Genomic DNA, 21,017 nt, shown 5'->3' with positions numbered 1-21,017 from the left:
ATGTCTTTGATGCTGGTGGATCTCTATCACCTACCTCCACTGGGATGTCTAAGGTGCTGTGCAGATTAGTACAGACACTTCAAATGTGCTTAAGTGTACTCAGCACATTGTGGAACAGACTGAGGGACCTCTATAACATACCATTTCTCAAACATTGACATGCTGCCCCCAGACTTACCTCTAGTGAGTCTGGTTTTATCTCTTTTCCCCTTCAAATCTATTTTAAAGCTCTTTCAAGTAGCCCTGATAACTCTTGCACAAAGATATTTTTCCCTCTTTGAGCAAGGTGTACTCCATCTGTCACCAGCAGGTCTGGTGTCATGTAAAACAACCTATCACCAAAAAACCCCAAATTCTGCCAGTGACACCAGTTTTGGAGCCAGGTATTGATCTGCTGGGTCTTCCTTTTTCTTCTAATGTCACTCCCTGCAACTGGACGGATAGAGGGAAAAACCACTTGTGCTCCTGATCACTTAACAAGTCATCCCAACACCCTGAAGTCTCTTTTGATTGCCCTTGGACTTCTTATTGCAACTTCATCATTGCCTACATGAAAAAGCAGTAATGGATAATAATCTGAGGGATGTACCAGGATAGGAAATTTTCTTGTAACATCTTCATCCCAGGCCCCAGGAAGGCACCTGATTTCCCCATGAACCAGGTCCAGTTGGCATATTGGGCCTTCTGTTCCCCTGAGAAGATAGTTGCCTATGAAAATAACCCATCTTTTTTTCTTTATGGAAGTGATTTTGATTGAGGGCATAGGCTGACTTAACCTTGGTGACACCTCCAACCTAGACGGACCTTCGTCCTCATCACTCTTTGGTTCCACTTGCAGAGCCTTGTACCTATTGTACCAGAGCACCTGGGAAGCTGGGGCAGTCACACAGGAGAGGCACCTCCTGTGCTGGGCAGGAACTTGTCACCATTTACCTCATCCCTGAAGTCACTGATAGGGAATCTCCCTATCGTGTGTCCTGTCTGCCTGACAGGCCTGTCCCAGGGATAGTAGGGTGCGATTCCAGTAGTCAACTTCCTCCTGACTTCCCAGTGCTCTTCAACCTACTCATCTCCTCCCGGAGCTCTGCCACTAAGCGGAGGAGTTCCCTTCCCTGGGCGCACCTCCTGCAGGGGTGCTCACTGCAGCTGGCCAGTACTGGCATAAGAGCAGGGCCCACCCTGCAGCCCGACACCCGGGTGGCAGCGTGTTCCCACCAGAGCTCTGTCTGGGCAGCTGTGTCTGTCGTGGCAGGTGCAGTTTGGAGAGGACATGGCCTTCTGATGGGCAGATACCACTGCTTCCTGATGGAGCCGGCAGAGCTACAGCACCCATCCTGCACAAACTGCTGTGCCACATCCTGCTCGCTAGTGCTCCCCAGGGGGTTGTTTTAAAGGTGGGGGGGCTTTGTCATGGTTACTCCTGGCCCCATCCAGGTCACATCAGCCACTGTCCCAACGAGCTGTGGGCTCCTGGCAGGTCTCTTGTCTCACCCAGAGGTTCCCCTGCTTCAGGAACCCCCTGTGCACCATGCTGGAGTGGCCCACTGCAGATCATGCTGACACTGGAGCTGCTCACTTCAGTGACTGAGTGCTAGTTACGGTTTTATACCACATATAAATCTCACGCTCATGTGTCACAGCCCGAAAGGACCTGTTTAGGACAGCTTCCCTCCCCTTGGGGCCTATGACCAAGTCTGAGATACCCTTGAATGGAATTAAGGTGAAACAACACCAGCCAACCAGTTTAGCAATTTATTAATACAAAATAGAAGGCAAGTGGTTAGATACAATAACTTAATGGCAATTCCTTAACTTGATAACTTAGCTGGGTAAACAAGCCCCATGATGCACATTTTCACTTGGATCTAGTTATAATTTGTTACAGAGAAAGAAAGGGAGACAGAGACAGAGAGACAGAAAAACATCACCACCCATGGATCCAGCAGTGTCCTGTTGGTCCTCTTGATTCTTGGTGTCTTGGTGGTGGGGGTCCTGCCCTATCTCCTGATGGTGGCATTTTTATACAGTCCAAAAGTCTCCGCCTGTTTCCAAGAAACTTCATACATATGCACGGTGGGTGTGGTGCCAGGTGATGGCAGGCCTGGTTCAGTGCAGCCTCGATGTGTCCTGGGTGGTCACAGGGAGACTATTCCACAGGGGCTGCATCCTACAAGACCATCCTCAAAGTCAACAACCTAGCACCCTACACCTGCGCAGTTAGTTGTTGACAGGCATAAAACCCACAGGTTCTCGCCTAGTTCAAAACCACAGAACGTATTGTTCTACCTCTGCAGGGCCGGAAACTGGTGTCTCGTTTGTTCGGTCCTACCTCTGCAGTTCTGGAAACTGGTGTCTTGTTCTTGCTTGTGGTTTACTCTGTACCACGAAATCTTTAAGACAAATGTCCACATATCTGTCTGCCACATCATGCTCCTGGCCCCACCCAGGATGTTGATGATTTTGGCATCATAAAGGATACCAAGAACTGAGGAGCTGTATTTTGTTTCCTGAGGAAATCAAACATGAGGGAAACGTTAACGTATTGATATCAGACAAGAGCTTTTTTGGCAAGGCACTACCTTTTGCTCTCCTATTTGAAGATCAGAATACCACTAGGTGTCCAGAAAGTATCTCAATAGGGACAGAAAGTATGGGAAAGAGAGGCAGAAGAGAGAGGGGGGAAGAGGAAAAGTGAGGGAGGAAGAAAGAGAAGGAGGGAACGACTGAAGGAAGGCGGGGAGGCAGAAAAGAAGGGAGGACAAAAGGGACGTAGTGGGGAGAGGAGCCCATGTGCTGGGTTTGGGAGGCTTCAGGAGTGCCAAGCTTTCTCCCCATGGACAAAAGGTGCTCCTTCTCCTGGTGTGTGCATGGCCTTTGGTGGCTGCTGCCCCCAACATGGTCCACAGCACAACCTGGAAATAGCAGCTGTAATTCACAGGAGAATCCACTCTCTCTAATGCATACGGGTACACCCGTAATTAGGAATTCAGTGAAAATTGCCGCAAGGGAAATTAGATGAAACCTTTGTCAAAGGGTGGATGGAGGTTGGAAGAACTGTAGTCTATTAAGGAAACATGAAATATATAATATGGCAACAACCAGGAGGCTCTATGACCTCTGAAATACTCTGCCTCACATAAAACTGGCCTTGAATCCTACTGATACAAACCCAGAACAATTCTGCAGTTCTCAGTGTCAGTTTTTGTAGTCAGCTGCCCACCAATTTTGCGTGTCCCTTTCACTTACAGCCAAAGATATGAAAGACATTAAAGGCTTCACTTAGTACCACACCCTCTTGCTTCTCTCTAGAACAAAAGCCCCAAAAATCTGAAAATTCACAAGGCAGAAAATGGAGCTGTATTTCTTCACTTCTACAGATCCCTGGGCCAAGCCCTTAATGGGTTACATCTCAAGTGGAATCATACAGCAAGGGGAACTGTCCTGGAAATACCAGACTCTACACAGCTCTGCACACAGATTTGCTCCTCCATTCTTGGTTTGAGGGGAGCTTCGGGGCTGTTCTCACAGGTTCTGTAGTGAAACCAAGAAAACTCTGTAGCAGGTGCTGTTTCTTGTCTCAAACTCCCCCATTAATAGGGGCAATGCAGAGTCAAGCCCTGGACCTCAAGATGCACCAAAAGGATCTTACAGGCAGTTTACGATGTGAAGGATCTTTTTCACATGATGTAGCAAGTATGCAGGTTGATGTAATGATATTGAACACCCAGACTTGGACATCCACATGGTGCTATCAGATGGGAAAAGGAAACAGGTGCCGTTGAACTGGGATTTCATTTCCACATGGCAATCATTAGCTCCTTTTATGTGGTTTTGTAGCAATAAAGGTTATTTTTTCCTATTTTACAGACAAGGCAGTGAACTAGAGGAAGGCAAATCCTTCTGTCTCAAGTCCCTCAGTGAACTTACTGAAGGGATTCCAAGGCAATACCTGAGTGAGGCTATGGAGCAAGGCTGTCTCAACTCTACCTTAACTTCCAGAGCCCAGGACAGCACTGCAACCCTCCTACCCTGCTTGTGAAACCCAATAAACCTCAAACTTGTTCTTTGAGCCCACACAGGTCTGCATGACTGGTATCATGGATTAAATCACTTGGAAGAGTGAGTGAAGGCTCAAAGAGGCCAGGGCAGATGCAGCAGATCCCTTCCCAGTGCTTTACCTGGTGCCTGCGGAGATGTGGAGTATCAGAGGCAACTCAGAGGAGGTGGTGACTGATGATGGTTCAAAACTATTTCACAGCGTCTAGCAAAAGCCTTGAGCTGTAGTTATAGAAGCTAAACCACCACCTAAAGGACAGCAGATGGCAGTGAAAAACCTGCCTGAGCACAGTGCTTCACTCCAGGGATGCCCTAGGGCACAGAAGTTGGTTACTGATTAATTCCAGCTCTGCAAAGACCATGTGGAGTGGGAGGGAGTGGAACATGTTGGAAAATCGATTTTAAAGCTTTATTTTTGGTATCGTTTTTAACTCCTGATTTGGCTGGTAAAAGGCTGTCAGAATTTTCCTTTATTTTTCAGGAAAGTTCTTTTCAGGTATGAAAGAGATCCCAAATCTTTGGTCTCTAACTTCATTAATACAGTACAGCAAGTGGATGCAAAGTGTGATCTACTGATTTTTCTACCAGCATCGATAGACTAGCAAGAACAAAAATTGTTATTAAATGACATGAACCTAGATTTTTGAGATCACACAATCTAATAGCAAACTCCTAAGGCTGAATAGCTGGGTACTTCAGGAACACCTTTATACTTTCTAGACAGTTAAATAATGCTTACTGTGCTCTACAAGGCACTCTGAGCAAAGACAGGATCCCATAGTTCGTATGTGCCTCTGACTTGAAGCTTCCCATGTCTCCCTTCCCCTTCCCTCAGAACTGATGTGTATGTTGAAGTTGTCTTGGGTATTTCAAAACCACAGTGCCCTTGCTTTTGCCTGCCTTGTGGCTGGGCTGTAAGTCTTCTGTTGAGAGATTATTGCTTTGAACTTTTCTATATATATACATAAATAAACCCAGCCTTAAGAACCTGCAGTCTGAGATAAAATAAAGCACTTGGAGAAGGCACAATTGTACCCACTGCGCAGTCAGGAAGAAAAATGCACCATTTAAGAACTGAATCCACACAATTATTCAGGGGCTTAATTTTCATTAATGGAAGTCAGAATCATCTTCCTCTGAAGTCTTGTGGTTATCATAACGCCAAATGCATGGAGGGAAACAGTGGCTGAACAGAGACTGAACCTAGACTACCTTCCTCCCAGCTGTCTTGTACAGCAGCATCCTCTCCTTCAGGATGCATAGTAGAGAGAGTGTGTTTAGCACAATGCTATGCATTCACTCTTAATTACAGAGGTGGTTCTCTTTTCTTGCTCAAACTGTTAACAGCCCGTGTTTGCTAGATGGCATGGCTATATTGCTCCTCAGTGTTTCTTTTTACAAGGCTGAGAATTTGTACCATGCTGCTAACTCAACTTATTTCTAGGGAAAGAGAATGATTTTGATCTGAGCCCTTCCAAAAAATCAAGGCCAAATCTCTCAATGCCCTGTAAGTGAAACATCTTTTTCTTGTGGCAATCCTCTGCAAATTGTGCTCTCCATGGACTGTTCAGCTTTCCCTAGATGAGACCCATCCTACAGCTGGGATCACCATGCTCCTTGGAGGCAGAACAGAGTGTGGAAGACAGCAAGAAGTAGCTGGTGTTGGCATGAGATTATCTTATTAAGACCTGGGTAACTGGGCCTGTGAAATTAAATTACAACTTGCTGTTGGGCACAAAGGCAACAGGCATCGTGCAATGTCTAGATGTGAGGGTCCAGGGCCAGAACTTGTTATTTTGGTCCATCTTCATATCACTGATGCAGGTAAATGTAAGAGGCCAAATACTGGCTGTCAGGCAAGTGGATGAGGATCCTTTCACTCCTTGAAATGCTTTCAATTCCATGTGTGAAGTCAGGGATACACAGGAATCTAAAGTCTTAGTGACCAAGTGAGATGTAGAGACAAAGGACTTAGATACATGAAGCAGAGGTGCAGAAGAACACCCAGATCAGACAGATATTATCTGAAAAGTGGAGACAGCTAGGGTTCAACCCACCTTGAGAAATACCAGAAAGGAAATAAGAACAATTGCAATAAATAAGGAAAGCAAATTAGACTGCTAATGTCAGTTGGCGGGCACATAGAAAATTGATGTGGTAAGGGAAAAACTTACAGGTGCTGGCACATCCATGCATGAAGTCTGAAAAACAAGTTAAGGGGGCTAAAGTGGTTGCCTTCAAGGACAATCCTGATACAATGGACATCTCAGAGAGCTGGGATATGGAGGATCAGTGGGATTCAATGTAATCTGACTACTAGTTTCATAGGAATGATGCGATAAGGCGGTCAGGGGGCAGAACAGCATTCTGGGAAACATTCTGAAATCAGCAATGGTATAAACTATTACAGAAAAGCATCACAGAACATGTGGGTGGAAATCACAGGCTAATAATAAAAATGCTTTTTCAGATTATAGCACTGACCTCCTTGATCAGGAAAGAATGAGTGATCAAGAAGTAGGATTAGCAAAACTGTGAATTTTGGACAGGTAATAGGGGGATTCTTACTACATTGAGAAGTCAATGACTGTTCAAGAATGAAATGCAAGGAGAACATCTTTGGGTGCAATAAATGACTGCTCCGTACGACAGCTAGTCCTAGAGCCCACAGAAAAAGAGGCTGTATGGGGTTTGGCCTGGACTGGTGCATTATGTGCATGTAATTTAAGAGGTTTTGTCACTATCTGCTAAAGAATCCACAGCAAAGCAAGATTAAAAGCAATTTTGGCCATGGTTCACTTTCTTTTCACCCAAAAGGGTGAGTTAAATAAGCTGAAATGCCATAACTGAAACCACAGCTAAAGCATACCTTTTATAAAGAGGCATTATTAATGCAGCCTTCTCAACCAGAAAAATCAGTAAGCTGTATACAGATATGTAATACCCATATATGCCACCACACAATGTACCTGCAGCTTTAACACAGGCTTTTCAGAGGTGCATGTTGCAAGATGTTACCAGCTCTCTTTTGTTTGTGTCTTAGTTGTTTGAAGTGCTGAAGTGGATGTTCTGGTTGGGAATGCTAAATGTCAGCGAGTTCCTGTTGGTACAGCTGTCACCATGTGGTTTTGGGTCACATTTCTGAGCAGCCCATGCAGGGAAGTTGCCAGCATGGCTCCCTTGCGTTGTTGGGCAGATGAGAGGGCTTGCCATGCTGTGGCTCTCCTGTGAAAAAGCAATCTCAAGGTGAACACTTTCCTAATGTTACACTTGTTGGGCAAACACAATTTCTGAACAATTTCTTTTGTCTGAATACTTTGAGTAATTATATTTTCCCAAACTCTTAACTTGCAACTGGATAAACTATTTCTCCTGCCTTTCCCAGAGTTTTATTTTGGGAACAGCCATAATGGCTGGTAAAGGTCTGTGGTGACTCCATTTCAGTGGCTTACCAGACAGAAATACCCCTGAGCACTAAAGGTGAATATTTGAGTAAGACTGGCCAGAAATCTGAACTCATTCTTGATTAGCCCTTTGGACTTTGTGCAGTTTTCCTCTTTTCTGACATCCAGCAGCCACTGGATGGCACTAAGGTTACTGTCCTGCTCACAAACACATTATAACAAGTCTCACACTTCAATTTTAGGAATACTGAAAAATTGTCTGAGGCACTGAACTTGGGTTGTTTGGACAAGTGTGAGATTGGTTGCCTCAGCTCTTGTAGTTCTAACAATGCTTCTCCCCTCACACAACCTATTTTTTCCTTCCCTGCTTTGGGACTACTTACAGCTAACAGTAAATGCTCATTGGAAATCTCCACATAGGTGTGTATGGATCCTCAAACATGCTGAGAGTGCATGCTGTCCCGTCACTGGTGGGTAAAGATGCTAAATAGCCTTGGTCATTGTGATAATGCCTAAAGTATTCTACTAGTACCTGCCTAGAGTGTAATTTCAGAGGACCTGTGAAAACACTGTCAGGAAATGGTTAGATCATGAAGAGCTGTCTCTGAAGAATAGTCATGAGCAGGTTGAAAGTTTATGGGTAAGAATTAGAGACTGAGGCAACAAAGGGAACCTTGTGGTTGACATTTACATTGGTCTGAGTTCACATTTTCTGTCCCATCTCACTGTATGCTTCACACTGCCCTTTCTTGAAAGGCTAACTCACCACCTGGGCCAACACTGATGCAGGAGCACACCCCAATACTTGAAACAAAGGAATGCTCATAGATAACTGTGACAGCAGCCCTCACCCTGCTTTCGCAATCCCACCAGAACACTGCTCTTCCTTTTTAAATTTGCTTTCTCTAGCCCAGAACCCTAAGCAGCAGAATAATCTTTGCTACTGCTAAGGCTGAGTCATTAACTACCTTGTTATGTACTCTCAGTCCCAACTCCAGCAATGCAGAACACAGACAGCAGTGTCACAAAAATTAGGTTATCAGGTAACTATTTCTAGCATAAATGGATTAGTCTCAAGATAATACATATACATATATATACACACACACACACATATATATATAAGCATGCCTGTGCTGGTTAGTGAATGCCCTTAAATCAGTTCTATCCTGTCAGCTTTAAATTTTGTATTTTACATCCTCCAAGTCTGAAAATATTTATTGTTATTCACATTCTCCTTTTTAACATTGATACAAATACTGAATATTAAAACTGGTCAAAACAATATAAGAATTTCATTTTTCCCAAAAAATTTTAAAATTAGGACATCAAGTAGTTGGTTGACAAAAAAAGAAGAAAGGAAAAGTAATTTTAAACAATCATTAACATTTATGAATTTTCCTTCGTTTCAATAAAAGCCTGAAATACACAGTTCACACTCTCAAAGAGATGACTTCTCAATGCAAAGATCGTATCTTGCTATTTGATTTGGAAAAAAACCCTAAAAGAATCCTAAAACTTTATTATTTATCATTAATTCCTTAAATTCTTAGAGAATTAGGGTTTTTTTCTAGCTGTTACTGCAGTTTGGGCTTCTTTAAAATCTATTTTAGCCTACAATTTAAGTAAATAATTCGTCTCAGTTTACTACTAAAGCATGGAATGGATATTTTTGTATCTTATCCTGTTGACTCATTTATGAACATCATGTCCACTTCAGAAGAGGACACAAGCCTTCATTATCTGCCATGAAATGCTAAACCCAACACTTTTATTGTTTCAACAATAAAAAGTCCCACCTATCTCACTGGGAATAAAATTGAAGCAAAATCTTGTACTGTAAGTTTTCTGTCTGCTACCACCCCTTGTCACAGACGACCAGATTGCAGTATTTTGTAGTTTAAAGGCTGAATTTTTATGAGTACATTGTTCCAAATGCCTTTCACGGTCCCCTCTTCTCCCCTGCTCACCTCACTCCCCAGATGACTTGTAAACTGTAAGTCTTGCTCCACAGGTTCAGCCCATTACCCACGTTCTATTACTTTACTCGTTTTTCCAAGGTTGTTTCTTCCTTTTGTATGATTTAGAATCTGGCCTGAAATTTCATACATAAGTTTAGATCAGAGTCACTGTGTCCATAGCCTTCTAACTGAAAGGTCTGGTAAAAAAATATATATAAAAAAGTTGAAATAAAGGTTAAAAATATTAAAAGCAACATATCTGTAAAAATTAAAAAAATAAACAACAGCTCACAAACCATTTCATGGAACACTCCAAATCAAACTGTTAGTCTACAGTCATTTTGCAGACATTAAAGCTTCCACCAGCCCAAAGAGGTCCGTTTCAGCTGTAGTACTGTTACTGATTCTGTCATTAATTAGAATTAATTGTGTTTGATTCTAATATGAATATAGAATTAAGAAAGATATTTTAGTAGAAATTATATGTTCACATTTATTGCACTTTGCACCAACAACCGAATGCTACTATGAACTCCTCTGTACAGCTCTGCACCAAGGCCAAAGATTTGGTCAAAATCATCGAGTAGCAACATATAGAAACTGAGACAATAGGTCTAAGATTTAAGATAATTTGTTTGAAGTAGGTATAGTGTTTACTTACAGGAGTATTGTATAACCTAGAAGAATGCATAGAGATGTCAGGACCCAGAATTAATGGGAACTGAGGAAAGCCGACTGTAACAGCTTGTAGGTACCTGCTAGGAAACAGTGAACTTAAGCAAAACCTAATTCCGGCATGGGGAGACCGCAACTCCACTCATGGACCACCTACCCAAATTACACCCCAGATCCATTTCCAGAATTTTCTAACCTTTACTGCACAGAATCAGAAATAGGAGGAGAATATGTTAATGATTTATAGTAAACAGTATGTTTATGTACGATTACTTAATGAATATGCATGAGTAAGTTCTATATAAGATGTATGATTTTGGTGCTTGCTGTGTGTTGTTGGTGAGACGACTCTCCTGCGCACCTGACCGTTAATAAAGAAGTGTCTGCTTATCTACATCACATTGGTTTTGATAAGTTCTTTATTCTGAATTTTCGGTAACAGTCCCAGCTGGGGGACTGGAGGAACAGTGACCAAGTGGCAAGCCTTAAGCTAATAAGCAGAACTATGCCGGAGGTAAAATGAGTCCACCAAAGAGCCTGACTTCTACAGTCTTATGCAAGCCACTAAAATACATGTCCTGACTTGCCTCCTAAAATTTCATACTGAGAAAATGGGAGCTATGCTACTTTTGTAGCATTTCTGCCCAATTTTCTTTGGAATTTGGATATATTTACAGATTTATAAATGCTGAAGCTGGGAGGAACTTCTGCCAAGCTCCTGCCTGGTCTCCTGCATAACAAAGGCCAGAGCACCCCATCTATCAGACTTTTGTAAGATGCAAAATTAGCAAAGATTCCACATAACTATGTGTTCATCTCCAGCCACTGAACATCCATCCATCCTACTCATCATTCCAAACTCTGATGAACTTATTTCCATGAGCAACTGAGTCAGTGGTCATGCTTGCCCTGCCCACCTTTGGTTTTGCCTCAGTTCCCACAGGTCTGCTGACTTCATGCTTCCTGAGAAATCATCCAGATTCTGGGGCAAAAATGATCACCTCTTATCAGTTCTTATCACCTCCTCACTGGTGAAGTCGCAAAGTCATTTGCAAGGCATGCATAGCATCTGGCATACACAATAGAGTCACTAAGTATTGGGCTTATACAATGGAGCTGGTGATCTGTGGTCCTTGTGCTTGGTAAGAAACACTTGGTTTCACCCAGTCCACATTTCCCCTCTTTGAGGCTTATCTAAGGAGTTTGTCAATGCAACTGCAACAGAATGGGAGGGTGTATCCTTCGGTACACTCCTGCTTCCTTGGGTGACATTCCTTAGACTAATTACAAAGGCCACAGCTGGTCCTTGATGGATGTTCGAGGCATTACTGACACCAGCCCGTGACGCAAAGCACACACACAAACAAGCTTTGAGACAATCATTTGGCATTTCAGTCTCTCACAAAGGCATTAGTCAATAGGACCCCCTGAGAAACTGCCCTCAAGGACAAGGGAGTGAAACAGGGCTGGCAGATCTTCAGGGGCACTTTCCATAGAGCACAAGAGCTCTCCATCCCCATGAGTAAGAAATCAGGAAAGGAAGGCAAGAGACTGGCATGGATGAGTCAAGACCTCATGGTCAAACCAAAGGGCAAGAAGGAAATGCACAGGCAGTGGAAACTGGGACAGGTATCCTGGGAAGAGCATGGGGACATTGCTGGTTGTGTAGCGATGGGGTCAGGAAGGCCAAGGCGCAGATGGAGCTGAACTTGGCAAGGGATGCGAAGAACAATAGGAAGGGCCTCTGTAGGTATGTCAGCCAGAAAAAGAAGGGCAAAGAAAGTGTACATACACCCCATCAGTGAACACAACTGACAAACTGGTAACAATGGATGAGGAGAAGGCTGAGATACTCAATGACATTTTGCCTCAGTCTTCACAGGCAATCTCTCTTCCCACACTTCTCGAGTGGATGGGCCTCAATGCAGGGACTGGGGGAGCAAAGTCCCTCCCACAGTAAGAGAAGTTGTCTGAGACTGCCTGTGGAACCTGAACACACAGAAGTTTAGGGGACTTGACAAGATGCATCCCAGAATCCTGAGGGAATTGGCTGATGTAGTTGCCAAGCCACTCTCCATCATATTTGAAAAGTCATGGCAGTCAGGTGAAGTCCCTGGTGACTGGAAAATGGGACACATTGCACCCATTTTTACAAAGGGTAGACAGGAGAACCCTGTCAGCCATAGAAGATCATGGAACAGATCCTCAGAGAAGCTACGCTAAGGCACATGAGCACACAGAGGTGATCTGAGACAGCCAGCATGGCTTCACCAAGGAAAAGTCCTGCCCAACCAACCTTGTAGCCTTCTCTGATGGTGTGACTACATCAGTGGACCATGGAAGAGCTACAGATGTCGTCTATCTGGACTTCTGTAAGGCCTTTGTCATGGTCCCCCACGACATCCTTCTCTCTAAATGGGGGAGAGATGGACTTGATGGATGGACTGTTCAGTGGATAAGGAATTAACTGGATGGCTGCGTCCAGAGTGTAGTGGTCAATGGCTCAATGTCCAGATGGAGATCTGTGATGAGTGGTGTCCCGCAGGGGTCTGTCCTGGGATGAGTATTGTTTAATATCTTCATCAGTGACACAGACAGTGGGATCAAGGCACCCTCAGCAGGTTTGCAGATACCACCAAGCTGCGTGGTGCATTTGACATGCCCAAGGGAAGGGATGTGCCATCCAGAAAGACCTGGACAAGCTTGAGAAATGGGCCCATGTGAACCTCATGAGGTTCACCAAGGCCAAGTGCAAGGTTCTGCATGTGGGTTGGGGCTCCCCTAGAATCAATATCAGTTGAGGGATGAAGGGATTAAGAGCAGCCCCAGGAGGAAGGTGGATGAAAAGCTGGACATGAGCCAGCAATGTGCACTAGCAGCCCCAGAAAGCCAACTGTACACTCGGCTGCATCAAGAGAAGTGTGGCCAGCAGGTCGAGGGAGGGGATTCTCCCCCTCTACTCCACTCTTGTGAGACCCCACCTCAGTGCTGTGTCCAGCTCTGGAGTCCTCAGCTCTGGAAAGACATGGACCTGTTAGAGCGGGTCCAGAGGAGGCCACAAAAATGATCAGGGGGCTGGAGCACTTTCCCTATGAGAGGCTGAGAGAGCTGGGGTTGTTCATATTGTCAGTAAAGGTGAAGACTTTTTTTTCTGTTGTCTTCAACCTTTTATTTTCTTGTATTAATAATCAGACCTAGACTACTACTCAGAGCCTGCTGGTCTCCATGACAGCTCTGGACTGTAACAGGCCAGATCAAGACACCTGCCCCCGCCCCCCACCCCCGCAATGTCATTCATGGCTGCAGGCTTCGGTTCTGGAAACCAAACACAAGACTAGACTCTGGATTTCTTCCCAGAAAACCCACCCGCACATTTGGAAAGCAACACCACCTGCACTGTTGGTAATACTGAGACTTTTTCTGCAGTTTTTATGCCTTTATTTCTTTCATTGTACAGTAACTAGAGTTAAGGGGCTGGGATCCCTTGGGGAACATCCTGAGTCCCAGCAGCCGGCCTGGCCAAACCAGGGCCCCTGAGGGATGCTCCCAGGGTCACTGGTGGTGGCAGGTGGGCTTCTTGCCGGGCTGGGAAGCTCCAGGGCTGCCGGCTCTCCTCTTTGGGGCTCACTGGGGGCCCCCCGGACCACTGGCTGCCCCAATGGGGAGTGGAGGGCCCAGGCACAGCCTCCTCTGGGTCCTCATGCAGCTGTTTTTGCTCCCCATAGGTGGGAATGGGGACACTGGGGGGCTGCTGGGCCCCCCTGAAGGGGCTGGCTGCAGGAGACCCATCCCCCTTGGGAGTCAGCAGGGAGGGGAGCAGCCTTGGGGCTGCCCTCCCACCCCCCCGCAGCATGGGCGTCCCCGAGGTCCATCCGATGTCCAGGCTCCCCGCTGCGCCGGCACAAGACGGTGTGCACAAGCTGGTGGACAAAGCTCCTCGTGTGCCTGCCTAGGGTGTCCCACAGCAGCTGGATCAGAGCCTCCTTATCCGGGCCAAAGTAGTGCAGGCTAGATAAGACGAGGCTCTGCACTGCTGCTGCTTCCTGGGCATCCTCGAAGAGCTGCCCCAGCACCTCATGCAGCCAGGGCAGCGAGGGACGGAGGACTGCGGGCCAGTGGCAGAAGACGGATGCCCAGATGTAGGCACAGAAGCTGCCCAACGGAGCCACGGGAGCTGGGCGCGGCTGGGTGTCCGCAAGCTCCTCCTGTCAGGCGGATGGTAAGTGACGGTGCTGCAGGTGGTGTGATGACATACTCCTCAAAGCTGCTGTCTGCCCACACTGAGTGCAAGATGGATCTCACCTTCCTCTTGCAGAGGGGGCATTCAGGCTTGCTCTCAGCCCACCGCACGATGCACGGGCAGGAGAATTGGTGGAGGCATGGCAGAACGTAGCTGCGCTTCTCCCAGCTGTCCAGGCATACTGGAGAGCAGTTCTCCAGCTCCGCGGCCATGCTCTCCACATGCTGCGGTGGGCTGGGGGGAGCTGGGGATGTCGAGCTGCTCCTGCTCACTGCCGCTGCACACTAGTCACAATAGAAAAGGAAAAAAGGCCACAGTCATTTGCTGCTCTAGGGAGGGGTGGAAAAATGTCCAGGCCCCTAAAGAAGGAAACCCTCCCAGCTCCCCCGGGTGACAGTTCCCTGCACAGCTCACCTCTGCTGCTGCGAGCGCGCCTCTTGGGTGTCACAGCTGCTTGATCCAGGCAGTGCCGGGGAAAATCCCTCAATGGCTCTGGGGTCGGGCACTGAGAGTTGCAGTGAAGATCTTCCCCCGCACCAGCAAAAGCCTCGCTCCGCACTCCAACCTCGCACACTCGCGCAGCTGGAGCGCGGGCACGAGCCGGCGGGGTGAGACTTGGTGTCCGGGTACGAGCAGCGAGGGACGCGCGGTCACCACCCATCGCCTGGGAATGTCGCCGTCCATCCCTCGGTGACATCAGAACCCATCGCTCGGCGTCCGAGGGCGCCTCTGCCCCCTCGGCGCCCCCGCCTGCCGTGAGCCACCCGCGCGGCCCAGGGGAGCAGGCGGAGCCTTTTCCCCGCCAGACCCCCGCGGGCCGGCGCCCCGCCGGCCGCGCCGCCTCGGCACCGCCAACAAAATGGCCGCCGGCCGCGCTCCTCAGGCGGGGCTCGCGCGTCCGCAGCCGTGCCGCCGCCCGCCAGGGGGCAGCCGCGCCCGCCCCGCCCCCCGCTGCCGCCGGGGGCTCCGCGGGGTCCCCCCGCCCGGCACCGCCGCGTCCCCCGGGCACCGCGTGTGCCCCGAGCCCCGGCCGCGCCCCGGGAGGGACTCGCCGCTGACCCCCGAGGCCGCGGCCCGGCGGGATGCGGCAGGGACCGGGGCCGGGGCCGGGCCGCCCTCCCGAGGGCCACCCCGGTGCCCCGGCCAGAGCGCTCGGCCCGTGCCAGGGCCTGGTGTCCCCGCGGCCCGTGCCAGGTGCTGCTCGAGCCCCAGGAGGCCGCGGGCCCGCGGTGACGGGCCGCACCGGCGGGCCCTGGGCTCTCGGCTCCGGGTGCCGCCGCCCTTTCTCCCGCTCCCCGCTGCTCGGCGCACGGCCGGTGTGCGATGGAGGCCGGGGCCTGGGGGAGCGGGGAAGCGGGCAGCCACCGATGGCCGGCTCCATCATCGCTGTCCCCTCCCATGCAGCAGCGACCGAGAGCCACGGTGAGCTGCTGCTTCCCCTGAGAAAGGCAAGTCCTCCTTCCTCTCATGGGGGGCTCTCTGCCCCAGGTGCCTCCAGGCCTTGAGGTTACCCACGGGAAGGGGCCTCCAAAAGACACGGGCGGGACCTGACTGCCTGGCACCAGCAGATGCACCTGGAGAGACGTTTACGTGGGGAAAACTGAGCTCTGGAGACTTCGAGGCCAGCATCTGACCTGGCGGTGCTCTTTTCAGTGCCGGCCTCCCCGGCCCGCTCTCCAGGGCTCTGCCCATGGATGGACATCCTTCCATTCTGGGAGGGTGGGGGAAGGCAGCAGCCTTGGAGCTCTGGGAAAAAAGCAAAACCAAGGCCAAAACCCTGAGCTCGGATACACTCAAATCCCCGGAGGAGCTAATGAGCCTGTGCAGCCTGCTTCTGTCTCCCCACATACACTATCATCGTGGCTTTGCGGGCAAAGGAGGTGCTGAGACTCATCAGCCACCGCTGGGGCTCTTCTCTCCTGCAGCCGTGTGTGAGGCGGGCCGGAGGAGGGGATGCCATGGCGCCGGGAGACGTGCACTGCAAGCCCTGGGGAGCATCCGCCATGGTGTTCTGCAGGGAGAGGACAACAGCATCCTATTAGCATCCCTGTTGAAGCAGTACCATGCAGTCGCCCACAGAGCTGATACATGGTGTAAGTCACTAGTTCAGATACAATCAGGAGAAGTCAGGGAAATCTCTGGACCAATGTGGTGCTCTGCATAGTATCTAGTGGGTAATGGGAGCACGTGCAAATGAGAAGCTTTGAAATTCAGAAGGGAATTTGTGCTTTTGCACGTTTCTGTATAAGAAAGAAGATAGGCTTTTAATGTTTAAAATGAAGTTTTTTACACAGTAATTCCAGCAAGAGATGGCCAAGAGCTGCTGGAGTTAATGGCCCCAGGTAAAAGGGTTATCAGCTTTCCCATTTTGTCATTAATCTGCAGGAGCTGTCCCCAACTAACAAAAGAAGCCCTGCAATTCAGTATCACTAAAGAGATTGCCAGGCTCCACTTCAGATGGCTAATAGCTGTAGGCATTTTAGCAAAGCCTATTAATTAGTTTGGTCTTGTTAAATAATATGTAACTTTAATTTGAACCTGGTCAAGAGATGATTTTTACTTTAGTACTTGCAATAACACAATGGTAGGCCCTAATGTCCACTCTGTTCCTTGTGGTTCTCCATCATGCTAGCCCATTCAGAAGGATACCCCTTGCAGGAACCGGTGTGCATTAAGCTAATAGAAAAACAGACAAATGAGCAATAATGTGTCACATGCATGTGTACCATCTTGTTACAGAAAAGTTCGGTGATTAGAATTAGAACTAGACTTTATTAGACTACAGAATTAGCTTTAGTAATGTCCCTTTATTTCTCTTTTGCTGGCTGTCTTGCTCCCACTCTGCAGGAAAAGAAGGTGGCAAATGACTGGCAGGGTGTTGTCAGAAGCTGTGAAGAACGTGGGACCCCTTCTTTCATGCCAAGACAGCACTGAATGCCCTGCAAGCTCTCATTTACTGTTTTAGTTTAAAGGCAGTCTTCCTGAGCTGTTCTGTTGTGTATTTTTAAGTCCCTGTATTGCTATTCGTGTAAGATTAGTGTGGCCCTGGTATTAAATATCTGGCAAAGATAATCAGTCACTAAATGAATGAATGAACTCACTAAATGGTCACTGTAGCTGACAGGGTGAATATTAAGTCTTCCGTATAAAAGTCTTTGCATTTTCTGCAGAAAACTTGGGCAGCAAAGTCAGGTGTAAAACTGTACATGTCAAAGCAACTCCACAACATCTCAGTGGATGATATGTTAGTCTAGTTACATTGCTCAGTAGGGGCAGTAAATCCTGGGGTAGAGAGCTCTTGATGTGCAACCCTGCTTGCACATCTGCATCAGTTCTGCATCACAGCCACAGCACGTTCATGTTACAGCTGCCTCATAGATGCATCACCTGGCAGTGAGTATCACGAAGTCCGAGGCCTCCCACTCCCCTGTTAAAAGAAGAGAAGACTGCAGAGAAAAGGCAGCTGTAGACTAAGCACAGCATTTGGAGGCTGCTGGAGGACTCGGGGCATCAACTAACACAATGCACATGTAAAAAGTAATCCATTAAACTAAATAAAGCACTGTGTCATTTTGTTCCTTGGGCTAAAAATGGTGTTCTCTACTTCAGAGAACAATAGATGCATCATATTTTAGAAGGAAGCCTTTGTTTCAGGATTAATGTTCACACATGTGATCAGACATCAGGAGGTCTAAAGCCCAGCTAGAAATTAATCTGGCTTCAGCCAGATATATAATGTGAGCAGCAAAAGAAAGACCAAGGAGAGCCTCCATCCCCAGCTAGACATGGGAGGAAACATGGTAACAAGTGATGACGGAACAGCTGAGGTGCTTAATGCCTTCTTTGCCTCAGTCTTTAATAACAAGACCAGTTGTACTGAGGGAATCCAGCCTCCTCAACCAGAAGACAGAGACTAGGAGAACGCCCCCCCCCCAATCCAGGTGACTGTCAGTGACCTACTACATCACACAGACACACACAAGTCCATGGGACCAGATGGGACACATCCAAGGGTGCTGAAGGAGCTGGCTGGGGTGCTCAGCAAGCTGCTTTCCATCATTTACCAGCAGTCCTGGCTGACCGGGGAGGATCTGACAGATTGGAAATTGGCCAGTGTGATGCCCATATACAAGAAGGGTCATAAGGATGATCCAGGAAATTACAGGCCTGTCAGCTTGATGTCACTGCCCAGGAAACTGATGGAGCAGCTCATCCTGATTACTGTTATACAACACAAGTGGGACAACCAGATGATCAGGCCCAGTCAGCGGGTTTATGAAAGGCAGGTCCTGCTTGACAAACCTGATCTCCTTCCAGGGCAACCTGCTTACTGGAAGAGGGAAAGGCTGTGGATGTTGTTCACCTTGACTTTAGTAAGGCCTTTGACACTGTTTCCCATGGCATTCTCCTGGAGAAACTGGCTGCTCGTGGCTTGGATGGGCACACGCTTTGCTGGGTAAAAAACTGGATGGATGGCCGGGCCCAAAGAGTTGTGGTGAATGGAGTTAAATCCAGTTGGCGGCCGGTCACGAGTGGTGTCCCCCAGGGCTCAGTTTTGGGGCCACTCCTGTTTAACATCTTTATTGATGATCTAGACGAGGGGATCGAGTGCACCCTCAGTCAGTTTGCAGATGACCCCAAGTTGGGTGGGAGTGTTGATCTGCTCGAGGGTAGGGAGGCTCTGCAGAGAGACCTGGACAGGCTGGAGCCATGGGCTGAGGCCAACTGGAGGAGTTTCACTGAGGGCAAATGCCGGGGGCTGCCCTTGGGCCACAACAACCCCCAGCAGCGCTACAGGCTTGGGGAGGAGTGGCTGGAGAGCTGCCAGTCAGAGAGGGACCTGGGGGTGTTGATTGACAGCTGGCTGAACAGGACCCAGCAGTGTGCCCAGGGGGCCAAGAAGGCGCCAATGGCATCCTGGCTTGTGTCAGCAACAGCGTGGCCAGCAGGGACAGGGAAGGGATCTGACCCCTGTACTCGGCACTGGTGAGGCCGCACCTCGATTCCTGTGTTCAGTTTTGGGCCCCTCACTACAAAAAGGACATTGAATGAGTCGAGCGTGTCCAGAGAAGGGCAACGGAGCTGGTGCAGGGTCTGGAGCACAGGTCGTACAGGGAGCGGCTGAGGGAACTGGGGGTGTTTAGTCTGGAGAAGAGGAGGCTGAGGGGAGACCTCATCGCCCTCTACAGCTCCCTGAAAGGAGGGTGCAGAGAGCTGGGGATGAGTCTCTTTAACCAAGGAACAAGTGATAGGACAAGAGGGAATGGCCTCAGGTTGCACCAGGGAAGGTTCAGACTGGATATTAGGAAGCATTTCTTTACAGATGGGGTTGTCAGGCGTTGGAATGGGCTGCCCAGGGCAGTGGTGGAGTCCTCATCCCTGGAGGTGTTTAAGAGTTGGGCTGACACAGCGCTGAGGGATATGGTGTGGTTGGGAACTGTCAGTGTTAGGTTAATGGTTGGACTGGATGATCTTCAAGGTCTTTTCCAACCTAGATGATTCTGTGACATGTGCATCAAAAATCAGAAATGTCTTTCTGAGAGGTTCAACTAGACTACAGTGCAAACTGCTAGCAGTTCAACAGCCTGAAAGGTCTAGAGATCTTAGCCTAGTGCAGAGAAACTGTATCGCAGTTTCACATCAGCTTTGTTTAAAGAGACATTTTTTTCCAGTATCTGTCTGGAGCACAACAATGGTTCCTGTGGGAAGCAGTAAGTGAGGGAATATGTACATCCACTGCATTGCCCAAAAGCTGCACTTCAGCTACGCTGACATGTCAGAGCTTCTGGAGGGACCAGGGCTTATCTGAGCATTAGAAAAGTAGACTTCTATTTCTGCTAGACCATGTTTCTTGTTCTTTGCCCCTGTCCAGGGCCTCTCTGGTCTTTTATGACTGACCAAGGTGTGACACCTTGTCAGAACTGATTTCTAGCACCTGTGGACTTGAACATTTTCTAAGCTGGAGCTATGAAAGAAGCTGGCATAACCTTAAATGCCAGCAGGACTGAGACTTGCCTCCAGGTTCTTCTACACATGTCCCTTTAAATATTTATTACTCTTTCAACCATTGCTTTTGTTCGTTTTAAATCCTAAACTCTGGATATGGACTCCCTGTGCTGCTCAGGGCTGGAGAGAAGCTTTCACAGGACTCTGTCTTCACTGGAGCATCCAGGGACCTATTTCTATTTCCTCAGGCTCACGTGTGGAGACTGCAGCAGAGGTGTCTCAGTGGGGATCCACTACTGCCACAGCAGGAGTCCTGCTCATAGAGTCAGAGCTTCTCCTGAGCCAGGGCAGATTATTCTGACCTAGGCAGGGACAGAGAGGTGACTACTGATCTCAGTAATCAGATTAGAACCCTGTGGAGAGGGAAGATTTAGAGAGGAGGTCTGATTCAGCTAACAAAACTTCATGCTCTCTCCTCTCCTACTGGCAAGTGGTGGCAGATGTACCTCCCGCTGTCTTCCAGGGGCCCTACAATGGTCAGAAACTGTAGCCTGAAGACAGCTCTGCTAACAGGAGTGCTTATGTATGACAGGGACTCTGAACAGGAAAGAGAAGAGAGGAAGTGGTGAAGATCCAGTATTAAATTTATTGCACTAATCCTATTCCTGCTGGTGATATATGCATAATCAATTAAGTTGACTGGTTTTGCTGATACCTTTGTTATGAACTCCATGT

The sequence above is a fragment of the Athene noctua genome, chromosome Z (assembly GCF_965140245.1).
Source record: "Athene noctua chromosome Z, bAthNoc1.hap1.1, whole genome shotgun sequence".
Lineage (NCBI taxonomy): Eukaryota > Metazoa > Chordata > Aves > Strigiformes > Strigidae > Athene > Athene noctua.
The sequence above is the reverse complement of the archived record's forward strand: the minus strand, read 5'-3'. Positions refer to the sequence as shown.